The sequence below is a fragment of the Protopterus annectens genome, chromosome 2.part2 (assembly GCF_019279795.1).
Source record: "Protopterus annectens isolate FY-2018-M chromosome 2.part2, PAN1.0, whole genome shotgun sequence".
NCBI lineage: Eukaryota > Metazoa > Chordata > Ceratodontiformes > Protopteridae > Protopterus > Protopterus annectens.
The window spans coordinates 978,286,652-978,299,842 of record NC_056730.1 but is presented as its reverse complement, the minus strand read 5'-3'; the positions used below and the strand labels follow the sequence as shown (position 1 = coordinate 978,299,842).

General features: G+C 39.8%; 1 long non-coding RNA gene across 1 annotated transcript in view; it reads right to left on the bottom strand.

Annotated features, from left to right (window-relative positions):
- Positions 1 to 9,708, bottom strand: part of LOC122795866 — a 1,101,292-nt gene extending 1,091,584 nt beyond the window's left edge. The window contains exon 1 of the long non-coding RNA XR_006363874.1: positions 9,619 to 9,708. This is a non-coding gene — a long non-coding RNA (uncharacterized LOC122795866). The remainder of the gene's footprint in view (positions 1 to 9,618) is intronic.
- Positions 9,709 to 13,191: the final 3,483 nt, after the last annotated feature.

The window sequence follows — 13,191 nt, the reverse complement described above, 5'->3', positions numbered from 1 at the left end:
TCTGTGTACGTCCAATGAATGCAGAATCCCTTGTTCGGCGGATTTGGGTAAAAATTTGGCAGATGAATGGTCTGGTTAAGAGCCACACTGGATACCACCTTAGGCATAAAAGAAGGATTGGTCCTGAGGGACACCCTGTCCGGGTAAAATATGATAAAAGGCTCCACTGCCATGAGAGCCTGCAATTCTGAAACCCCTTGCTGAGGTGACTGCCAAAAGAAAAGCTGTCTTCCAAGATAGAAATTTTATATCCGCAGTAGCTGTTGGTTCAAAAGGAGGCAGGGTGACTTTTTCCAGCACAAAACTGAGGTCCCATGCAGGAATTGGTGATCTTCTGGGAGGCATTAAATGTTTGGCCTCTCTAGGACAGTTTTAGCAGAGGATGAGAAAAGAGGGGAGGCTCTGTGTTGTAATGAGCCGAGATGGCAGAGGCATGGATTTTTATTGAAGAAAAAGATAGGCCCTTGTCAAGCATCTCAGTCAAATATTGTAAAATCTGAGGAATATTGGGCTTTGCTGTGTCTGTTCCTTGTGCTTGGTTCCAAGCACAGAATCTCTTCCATTTATCAGCATAAGATTTTCTAATACTAGGCCTTCTGGCTTCCAAAATGACATACATCACAGATTTACTGAGAGGTAGTGTTTGAATAATTAATTGATCAGCCATGCTGCAAGATTCAGAGTTTGGAGCTGAGTGTGCAGAACTTGATTGTTCTGCTGAGACAGTAGATGAGGTATTTGAGGCAAGTACCATGGAGGAAGTTGAGACATAGTCCTTAGAAGTGGGTACCAGTGCTGGCGAGGCCAGTCAGGAGCAACTAGGATCATTTTTGTTTTTTCCTGTCTGACTTTTAGCAAGACCTTGGAGAGTAGAGGCAGAGGGGGGAAAAGGCATAGACTGACAGGTTTTTCCAGCTGAAGGATAGGGTATCCACTTTCCATGCTTTTTTGTGATGAGTTCTTGTGCAGAATTTGTCCAATTGATAATTATGGGGTGAGGCAAACAGATCTGTGTCTGGGCTCTCCCATTTCTGTGTTAACATGCTGAAGATTTGTGGATCCAGTCTCCATTCGTGCGGGTTCATAAGATTTCTGCTTAGGTTGTCTGCCAGAGTATTTTGTTTTCCTGGCAGGAATTGAGCTTGAAGATGTATTTGTTAAGTCAAGGCTGTGTTCCACAAGGCCACGGCTAGTCTGCAACAGGGGTAGGAATGTGTACCCCCCTGCTTGTTTATTTACCACATAACTGTGGTGTTGTCCGTCTTTACCAGTAGTTGTCCTGGATGAAGCAAGTCCTTGAAGGCTGTCAGAGAATTCTGAACAGCTAGCATCTCTTTCTGGTTGATATGCAGATGCATTTGGTTTGGGCTCCATTTGCCCTGAATGCATCTCCCCGCCGGTGGGCACCCCAAGCATAGTCTGATGCATCTGTAGTTAGGGTTTGGGTGGCAGGGGGTAGAGTGAATGACAGTCCCTTGTTTTGGTGACATGTCTCTGCCCACCAAAGAAACTCCTGTTGTAGGCAGGGAATGAGAGGAATAATTGTTTCCAGAATGTGACAATGTTGGCTCCATAAACTTTTTAGGTACCATTGAAGTTTCCTCATATGCAGTCTCGCATATAGAATCAGCAGAATGCAGGATGCCATGAACCCCAAAGCCTGCAGAATTTGTCTTGCAGATAACTGGGATTTTGTTGCCATTTGTTTGAAGTATGTTGTCAGTTGCCTTTGCTCGTCTGGCGTAAGGTAAGCCATCTGAGCAGTTGTATTCAAGCTTGCACCCAGGAATGTAATTATTTAAGAGGGTACCAGTTGTGATTTCTTTTCATTTATTGTGTACCCTAGGCATGCGAGAAGCCTTTTCACAAACGCGAGATTTTGAAGAAGAGTGTCTTTTGTTCTCTGCTTGAATGACAGTCATCCAGATAAGGATAAATCTGAATGCTTCTTTGTCTGCAGAATGCAATTACTGGTGCCAGGCACTTTGTAAAGACCCTGGGCGCAGCAGATAAGCCAAAGGGCAGTGGAGAGAATTGGTAATGCAAAAAACCTGCTTTGAAGCAGAGGTATCTTCTGCAAGATTCCCTTATTGGGATATGCAGGTATGCCTCTTTTAAGTCTAGAGTTACCAGCCAAGCATTCCTGCCTAGCATAGGCAGTAGCTGTTGTAAAGTCAGCATTTTGAATTTTGGAATGTCCAGGAACATTTTCAAAATCGATAAGTCCAGTATTGGACGCCATGAATTGTCTTTTCTGGGTACCAGGAAAAGTCTTGAATAAAAACCTTAGCAGGAGATTAAAACTTTGAAACACCACCACGGCAAAGCAGTTCTTAAGCTTCCTGATATCTCAGTCAGACAATCCAGTAGAATAAAATATTTATTAAATGAGCGAATACTCAAATAAAACAAGATATAAAAATAAAATAAAATAACATCAGATGAGCGCTTTCGGCTATTCAGCCTTCATCAGATCATAAAACTTAATGCGCTTCACATTTAAAAAGAAAGGCTTAACCAATCATTTCTTCGTTTCTGGCATCCCTGTAGGTTAATAACCAAAGATTATGTCTAAAATACGGTTTCTTATAGGAAGAGGAACAAAGCTATCAACCAAACAAATTGTCAGATAGCGCTCCATTCCACAGACTTCATAGCCAGTAAGACGACAGAATTGTACAAACATCATTGGCTCGTAAAAACTAGTGAATGGACCAATCAGCCAAAGGCGCGCTCTCTTCATGATGTGTATAACCAATCATAAGACTAATTTACATAACAATCACTAAGTATACATCCCCTCGGGTAAAAGCTTAACTGCAATTGCAAAAAACATTCCCTGAGCCCCTAAACCAAGGTACTTGTCAGAGATCCACAGGGACTGCCGTGAAGAGTGATGAACCAATAGGGCCAGCTCCCCACGGACAGTCCAGGCAATCAAAAGGCACAATCGCACCTCAGTCGCTAAAATTTATGATAAACACTGGGCTTTTGCAGGTAATAATAACCATAGCTCTTTAGCATAGAGAAATCAAGTGGCAGAAACTCGTGCCTATCGCCATTCATTCCTCCATCAGACATTCTCCATTATTGGCCCTTTGCTGTAAAGCTAATGCTAGCTCCTTATTGGTTAGTATGTATAGGTTAATATATATGTAAAAATAGAGCCCATAATAGTATATATGGTGACTATCAATCAATAAGAAAACTTGTCGAACACAAGTGAAAGTTTTTAGTTTGGATCAAACAAATAAACTTACAGGGGAGTCTAAGTAATATGTAAGCACTCCAGTTCCCCAAGACAGCTAAATCCAACCAGATGGAAAAAGTTGGATATTAATTGCCGCTCGTTCATCTTGCACATCTCTTCCACTATTGGCCCAGATGAAACAATTGACCAATAGCTATAACAATACTGCTGGTTCCTTGCCAAAAGGTATAGAAAACCAGCGGTCAGGTGTATAGTTGGTATACGCTCCAGTGAACATGAAAATTCCCTTTTTATAGCCAATCAGAAGTTAAAATTACACAATAATCTCTGCTCTTCCCCATTCACCTTTACCATATGGGATAGTATGAAGTAATTCTTCACTGGGTGGAATACATTTTATTCTCCAAATTAGGTTTTACTAAAGGCCTATAATGTTCTTTCTGGCTTTTAGTATTGGTTTCAACGGAACAACAGAATTCAGGCCAGGTTGATGATGGGCTTGTAGATTGACTATCCAGCTGATCTCACATAACTCGGTGCGATTGTTGATGTCACCTGCTCTATTTGTTACAGCCATAACTTCCAAGGCTTAAATTTAAAATGGTGCATTCGATTACCAAGGTGATGCACTGCCAGTGCATTATTCATATCTTTATGTAAAATACTCCTGAGATGTCTCAGGATTCGATCTTTAAATCTTTGGTTAGTCTTGCCAATATACAATCAGCATAGCAATTAAATGAATACACCTTTCCTGTAAAAGGATGGATAAACTAATTGGTGGTGTCTATATGTGGACAGGCTTTACATCTAAAGCATTTAAATGTCCCTTTCCTCTCAGAACATTTTTTACTAGCAAATCCATCCTTATTACATAAAAGTCTTTTGATATTTTTCTTAATTTTAAAAAGAAAACGGGGTGTTACCAATCACTTTTTTAATCTTACTGTCAGTGGTTAGAACTGGCCAAAATCTCCTAATGACATCACAAATTTGTGAATTGTCATTACTATAGGTCAACATACACTTGAGTTGCATCTCATTAGCTCTGGTCGTGGAAGCAACTGTTGAAGGTAGAGCTGCTTGAGACGAAAAGTAGAGTCTACCTTTGTTACTCCTTAGTTCTTCTGGGTTATTTTTCAAGATTAGATGGCCATTCTTATATCCTCTATCTCTCAGGTTCTCAATGAGGTTAACCTGTTTGATTATGATATCTTCTCTTTCAGTACAAAGTCTGGAAGCACGTAGTACTTGATTTTCATAGATACTATTGAAGATATGCTTTGGGTGCATACTTTGCCTATGAAGGTAATGGTTGTTCCAAGTTGGTTTTCTGAAAATATTAGTGCTTAATCCTTGTGTTGGATGCAGACAAATCTTCATGTCTAGGAAGTCTACTTCTGTTGCTGAAGATTTCACTTTAAATTCCAAAAAAAATCAGTATTTTGATTGATGTATTCAACAAAAGAGGTCAGTTCATCAGTGCCCCCCTTCCACAGAATAAAAATGTCATCTACAAAGCGGCCATAATAAAGAAGATGGCCATTCCAATGATTAATTCCACTTAGGACTTCAGTACTTTCCCACTGAGCCAAAACCAGATTTGAATAACTATTCGCACATGGGGTGCCCATGGCTACTCCCCATGTCTGTAGATAAAAGTCTTCACTGTATACAAAGATGTTGTTTTCTAAAACTAATTCCAAAAGAGTACATATCAAATCGGAGTTAATGTTATTTCGTGACATGATGGTCTTCACTGCATGTATGCCATAGTCATTAGGTATTACAGTGAAAAGACTAGTTATATCCATGGTTACCAGGATAACATTTTCAAAGTTGGTCATGCCTGGTAACCAATGATATAACTAGTCTTTCCACTGTAATACGGATATGTACTCTTTTGGAATTTTTATTCTGGGTTATTGGTTCGACACTCTTCACGGCAGTCCCTGTGGATCTCTGACAGTACCTTGGTTTAGGGGCTTGGGGAATGTTTTTTGCAATTGCAATTGAGCTTTTACCTGAGGGGATGTATACTTAGTGATTGTTATGTAAATTCGTCTTCTGGTTATACACATCATGAAGAGATAGTGCCATTGTCTGATTGGTCCGTTCAATAGTTTTTACGAACCAATGATGTTTGTACAATTCTGTCGTCTTACTGGCTATGAAGTCTATGGAATGGAGTGCTATCTGACAGTTTGTTTGGCTGATAGCTCCGTTCATCTTCCAATAAGAAACCAGTATTTTAGACATAATCATTAGTTATTAACCTTTTTCTTCTTTTTGTATCTTGTTTGATTTGAGTATTCGCTCGTTTAATAAATATTTTATTCTACTGGATTGTCTGACTGGGATATCAGGACGCTTAAGAACTGCTTTGCTGTGGTGGTGTTTCGAAGTTTTAATCTCCTGCTGCTGTTTTTGTCTTTGGCATCTTCAGCGGAGTTTGGAAGTTTTTTTCTCATTGAATAAAAACCTTGTCCTTTTTCCTTTTCTGGTACCAAATGAATAGCCCCCATATCCATGAGGGACATGACTTGTTTCTGGGCCTCTGCCCACTGATTTTGTGGCAGATCCAGCCATCCGTTTGGAACTGGCAAAGTATGGAAATGAAATCTGTACCCCTGAGATACTATGTTTAGTACCCACTTGTCCTGGGTAATTAAATGCCAATTTTGAGCATGAAGTGTAGCTTTCCCCCCAAGAGGGTTGCCAAAAGGTAAGTGCTTGGTGATGGTAGAGGAAAGTCATTGAGACTGCTTACTATAGGGTTATGCTTTGCCTCCTCCAGTTTTGGAGGTGCAGGCACCACATTGCTTTGATCTGTAAGAACCCTGTGATTGGTATCTGGTGCCTTTTGAGCACCTGGATTTGCCTTGAGTGGCTCTGTTGGACACAGGAAAGGACCAATTTTTAGTAGGCCAGTGTCTACTGAACCTGGGTGGCTGCACTTGCAAGAAATCTTTTACAGTTTGCATAGATTTAGCCTTGTCTTCCATTTTCTTTAAAACCTCTTCTGCCTTATTACCAAACAGAGTATCATGCTGCAAAGGGGCATCCAACAATTTAGCTTTAACATGGTCAGTCAGATTTTGCTCCTTGAGCCATGCATGCGTTCTAATCACAGATCCAGTATCGGCGGCCCTACAAGAGGCCTCCAAAAAATCAAAACCACATTGCAAAGTATGCTTTCCAACCTGTTCTGCTGAATGCAATAATTCCTGTAACTCTCTATTTTCCACACAATCAGAAATCATCATCATTTTCTGTTTCAGTAAGCCCATAACATGGTGTTGATATTTAAGCATATGAAACTGGCAGTTTAAAGCCCTGATTGCCAAGGTTGCAGACGTATAAACCTTCTTTCCCCATCTATCCAGCGCCCTGAAATCTCTGTCAGAGGGGGTTGGATTTTTGGCTGTTGGTGCCTTTACACCCTTGAGACCCTGAGAAATAGTCTCAGGGTCAGCAGCAGGATTTTTGAATAGAAATTTGTGGGAGTCAGGAACCCTGTAATATCTGTCTGGCTTACTAGGAGCTGGAGGCAGGGAATCAGGAGCCATGCTTGATTCCGAAAACACATCAACAATGTGTAATACAGGAGGTATTGCCAAAGGCCTATGCTGAGGAAGAAGAAGGAAATCCCTAAGTCTCTTTTTTGATTCAGAGAAGTCCTGACTCTACCAGTGAAAATGTTCCCTTAAAGTATGCAAAGTCTCTCCGAAAGAGTAATCTTCAGGAGGAGATGCAGATGGGATGGATTCCTCTGCATCAGAATCCTCATAGGGTGGAATACAAAATTCCTGATCAGAAGAGGAATCAGAAGAAATGGAAATTTGATCTGAAGATTTATAATCAGTGCTTTGCCTAGGTCTCTTAGCAGGGGGGGGGGGGGAGTGGCAACCCCTGATCAAGGTAATTAAATCCTCAGCCATTTTGATCATCTGTTTTTTAGGCATATGGGCCTGAGCACGTGGCTAATGCATCGGTTTTTTAGACATAGAAGCTGTTTTTGACCTTGTTTTTGAGGCTGGCGTCGGTTTAATAAAAAAATGTTGAGGCATAAAAACACCCTCAGAAGCCCGGGCCTGCTCTGTGGCTCCAGACCCATCCAAGGGAGAGACATCTGCGGGTTCAATACTCTGAGAATTTCGCAGCATACCGGACTTCGAATGGGTCTCGGTAGAGGCCTGTGACTCAAAAGTAGCGGGTATCAGTGGCTCACTGAGTACTGGCGAACCAGCAACTGGCTTAGGAGAAGCTTTGCCTTAAGTTTTGGACCTCAACAGTCTGTCTCTGTCTTCTTCTTTGCGTTTTTTGTGAATTCCAGTAGTCGGATTGCTAACCAACGACATTTCAGGATAATTAAATTTTGATCCAAAATATTTAGAAGCAAAAATGTATCGATGCTTAATAGTGCATTAGTTAAATCTAGCACAAAACCGACAGCAAGGCACATTGTGATCTGGGCCTAAGCAAGGAATACAGTACAAATTAAAATCCTTATGAGGTATTAGCTTCCCACAAGTAATGCAATTAACGTTTACTGACATCAGTAAGGAGCAAGAAAAAGTTTCCCCAATGGGGTACATAGCTTTCGTTTGAAGACTTCAGTTCTGAAACTCGAATGTGAAAATTTCAGGAGTCGGCCGACCGGCACTTGCGAACTGCTTCTACTTCGGGTACCGAGCGGCAAGAAAGACTGAATAAAATGGTGTCGGCTGCATGTTTTATAACCCTGACGACATGATGTCATGGAAGAGGAGACAGCAACTGACGCAGGACCCAAGACTTTGTTATTCAGGCCGACTGAGGGCAACCTGCCAGCAGATTACCCAAATGTAATGACTGCAATAGTGAAACACGAAGAACATCATTTGTTCTATTTTTCATTTGAGTTCTGCTAGTTCAGATGAAATAAGTTTAAATAAGTTGCGTTTGATAAGTTGAGATTTAGATAAAATGACATACACCCATAAAATATATATATATATATATATATATATATATATATATATATAAATATATATATATATGTATATACACACACACACACATACATATATATATATATATATATATATATATATATATATATACACACACACACACACACACACACACACACATATATATACACACACACACACTCTGAGATAAACAGATGCTCACACAGATGTAACTGTACATTTTATCATATATTTCCATCTCCTCAAATTAACTGACGTCTTTAGCATACTTAATGGATTAATTTATTATAAATGTGAATGATTTGTCATTTATAACCTATTTTTTGCTTCTAATCTAATTTGAGTTCCTTTGTTGAGCCCAAAATGTATTCATCAGGATCAGTATTCTACCTTGGCAAATATGTGCAAGAAATTTTCAAAAAAATAAATTATAAAATATTTCGATATATCTGTACATTTCACCTTTTACTTTCACATGTTTGAATGTTACATATGTGTGTGTGTTTATATATATATATATATATATATATATATATATATATATCTACACACACACACACATACACACATGCGTTTTGGTCAGTATTTGGGTGAGGATTAACAGCCCGCTCATAGTCCTATATTAATTGCCTCAAGGTCTCTTGTGCTACCCTGTAGCAAGCACTATTGTACTACATCAAACTTCATCTCAGCACAACATTATAATGTATTGCTGCTCATAAAATCTTCTACAAAGCATATCATACTTTTAAGTAAACAAAATTCACTTTCCTTCTGCTGATGTTTAGCTGATGCAATTAGAAAATACAAACTGACACATAACTCAAGGACAGTTTTCCAGTAAAAGTAGTTGTTCAAAGACAAACATGTTCCTAATTTAATTATTTTTCCTCAACACAAAATTGCTCTCCAGAATATGGCCCCAAGCTAAATAAACACCAGACAAGCAAACCTATTACTGTGTTCAATGACAGAGTTTTTTTCCCTTGATGCATGCACTTAAATATTTCACACATCTGCCAAAAAACATGAAGCAGTACTACATTTGTGGAACTATGCTTATGGTTAACTTCCTAATCTTATCCTGGCTGAAATCTGCTCAAGTGTTGCAAATTATGAATGTGCTAAAAGCAAAATCAATAACATTTTACTTAGAGGAGGAAAAGTATCTAAGCTAGCTTAATCCTATTATATTTTTTTCAAGCAGTAAAGCAGTTTAACAGCTTTGAAACACATGGATGGGGACTGAGGAAATGACCTACAAATAAAGCGTATATTAATTCTTCCCCTGACATTTCTTGATAATGGGTTATTAAACTTCAATGGGTCTTGATACTGGGTATTACAGTTATGAAAATATATACTTCCTAAATGCCATGCTATTCTTCTATTGCAGCAAACTAAGTCATGGTCTACATCATTCATACCTACCATAATCTGTGATTCTACAAGAAACGAGGTACAGCTCTTTCAGACTTCGACCTTCCTTTGCAATGAACTCTACACATCTGCAAGGAAACAGCAGCCATTAGTCATAAATGTAAACAGTTTCTAACCCCCCCCCCCCCCAAAAAAAAAAACATACTTGCAAAACAAGAATCAGCAACTCAACCATGGATTTTGATGAAATACTGGTATTACAGTCAAACATGCAAACTAAAAAATATATATTTTACTGATAATGTGTTAAAATAGAAGGTATACCACTAAGGAATCAAACTAATTTAAGATGAAAATGCATGCTATTTTTCTAAAAATATAACACTTAAGAGCTGGATAAAGCAGAGGGAAAAGTACAGTTTGCTTCAGAAGTACCACATCACTTCACAAAAATGAACTATTTTGCTGACAAAAAGTCTTGGATCAGCTCTGTGGTGCAAAGGAATGGAGTCCTGACTGTGACTCAGATGGCGTGAGTTTCATTAGCAGCTCGGGCAACTGGAGGTGTACACTACAAGTTATTATGAAACCTGCCTGCTAAATAATTTTGTGCTATATACTGCCTGTTTTCATACATGCAGCTTGTCACTGAGTCAATGAAACTACATTGGGTAGCATTATCGACTTGCAGGATGAGTCTGTGATACAGCAATGTCAGAAGCAAATATGGAGGTGGCTGGCCTAGAAGACAATAGTGGCACTGGCAAAATAATTTTAAATATACAGGATGGAATAATACGAACCTCAGGAGCAAATGAAGTTGTTGCACCAAGGTGGAGAAGCACGTATAAGGTGCTAAAACAGTGTATGCAAAGCAAGAAAAAGAGCAGAAACTGCATCCTGTGCCAGTAAAGTTTGTTAAAGGAAAACAAGACATTAAAAGGCTAAGCTGATCAGCTGGAAAGCCACGCTTGGCAATGAGAGATAAAATTATAGTACTTCAGAAGAAGCACAGGCACGTCCCAGTGGAGACGGTACCTGCCAACATGTTGCAGGTAGAACATCTGAAGCCCTATAAGACTGAGATAGCACCATCTGGTGCTGTAAAAGAATATATTTCCTGCTAGTTTTGTAGGTCCTGATCAGTGTTTTTGGTTCCTCAATTCTTTAGCTAAAAAAGGAAAAAATTCTACTCTTTAAACTTTGTATTATTTTGTTGTATAAATCTAAGCATCCCACAATAATAAAAACACATATCACATCAGCTAAGGAAATAATTAAATAAGGTGGGAAACAATTTGCAATAAAATCAAATAAAGTCAGCAATTTAAAATCACAACTGCAAAAAAAAAAAGAGCTACTGAAGTTTGTACTGAAATTTTCTGCTCCACAAGGTATGTGAATGAAAACAGCTTCAATGGACTGGAGGCAGAGCTCTTTAGATAACGCAAGACTTCTGCAGAGTAGTACACCTAACCTCTGCAAGGAAGTACTGCCTATTAGGATGTTCAGTAATAAAAATAACACAATTACAGCTGTTACGAGTATCTAGAGTGGCTACATTTTTGATTCCCAGATTGCACTAACATAACTGTAAACAATACATACCTACTCAAGAGTCTAAACTGGCAGAAGCTGTCAGGCAGTATGAGGGACCGTTGATCAAAACACAGCAAATGACTGATTGTCAGCCTGCTAGAAAATTGTCAGAGGGAAACTTCAGACTTTGATGTACATGTGTGGTGAGGCAAACCTTGAAGAGGAAGGTGAACATTTGCAGAAGAGGTTCAGCCGACTTGACTTAAGGATATTTTGATGCATTTTCAATTGATCTCCATAGGACACAGTAAGGTCAAGCTACACTGGGCATTTACTGGAGCAAGACAACACATGGAAAACTGAACTCTGGAGTTTTGTCATCTGTGGGAGGATTTGACTACCAAAGTGACATATTCAATATGGATACACACATCTATGCTGTGGAAATATAATGTAATTATATTAGTGGCATGAGAATCCATCAGCAAAAAAAAAAAATATTGACGGGAAAACGAGGTAATATGTTTTGATATTTAGGTGCAGTTGTTAAAAATAGGGAAAACATGCTGAACTTTTATTAGCTGCATAGTCTTCGTTCTGCATCGACTGTAAATTATGATAACGTAGAGTAACTGGGGATGTGTATAGAGTAGGGCAATATATTGTCTGACAGCACGTAAAAGTTGTAAAGGAAGAAAGCAGGCACAGTTAAATGATTTTTTAATTCTTTTTTTCTTCTAGCCTTGAACGATGATGAAGACCCCTGGTCATGGGTGCACTGTCATGGCTTGGTTCACAGCAGATCATATCATCTCATTTTAGAGTGTACCACATCTAGAGGGGAATATCTTTCTGTAACTGCATCTTTGCCCAAGTCAGGGACTGTGAGAGTCAGGCACGTGTGGGCCATTGTCCACAGCAGGGGCATTTATTTTTTAAATCTGCAGTCTAGCCCCTCTCCCTGCAGATGTCTCGCTATACATTTCTATATATAACTGGCATGCTGTGCCATCCTTTTATCAGACAGTGCCACTACTGCAGAAGACCAAACCACCTTCATCCACGCAAGTCACTTATGGCTGCACGTCATCCTGATACAGGGTCACGTGGGTTGCAGTTACAGTTTTATCCCTTTGCCACACAGGAAATCAGTGCAAAAAGTGCTCAAAGTATATGACGAAGTGTGCGATGTCGAAATGGAAACACTGTGCAGTGGTAAACCTGTTATTCTGGGGAATCAGGCTATGTTGTCCATGTTCTACAAAAGTAATCCATTAAAGTGTGCAGTGAGAGTAGTTAAAAAGCTGGAAAATGTTTGAAGATCCTCCAAAGCTAGCTACGAAAACAAAATCGCCACTAAATTCAAGGACAACCACAAAGCATTCTACAGCTATGTCAAGAATCTAGATGGCAACACCCAGATCTGCTCTGAGTTACAGCACAAAGGCATGAAAATTACAGAACCAACCTATATTGCCAATATCCTGGCAGATTGGTTCAGTGCTAACTTTACCCCCCCCCCCTCATCCCCTAAAGGACCCAAATCTATACAGAAAGAATGCAGAGTCCCTGTAATCACAACTACGCAGGTAAAAGCTGCACTCTCTAAAGCCAAAAACACAGCAACCATGGGACCGGACAACATCCCAGGCTGCGTTTTGCACGAACTTCAGAACGAACTGGCTCCCCACTTAAGCACCATGTTCAATAATAGCCTCGCATCAGGCTTTCTGCCCACTGAATGGCACACAGCAACAGTTATCCCACTCCACAATGGGGGAGCTACCACTGATCCCGGGAACTATTGACCTATTATCCTGACGAGCTTGGTCTGCAAGGCCATGGAACGTATCATCATGGAACTCATAAACAAAGACATTGGTAACCTCCAAACTCTGAATCCCACCCAGTTCGGGTTTGTGAAAGGCAGATCATGCCTCCTGAACCTGATCGACTTCTTTGAGGCAGTCACCAAAGCCGTGGATGAGGGTAAGATGGTTCACACAGCCTATCTTGACCTCACCAAGGCTTTCGACACTATCCCCCATTCTGGAATTATAGCTAAACTCACTAAACTAGGTATAA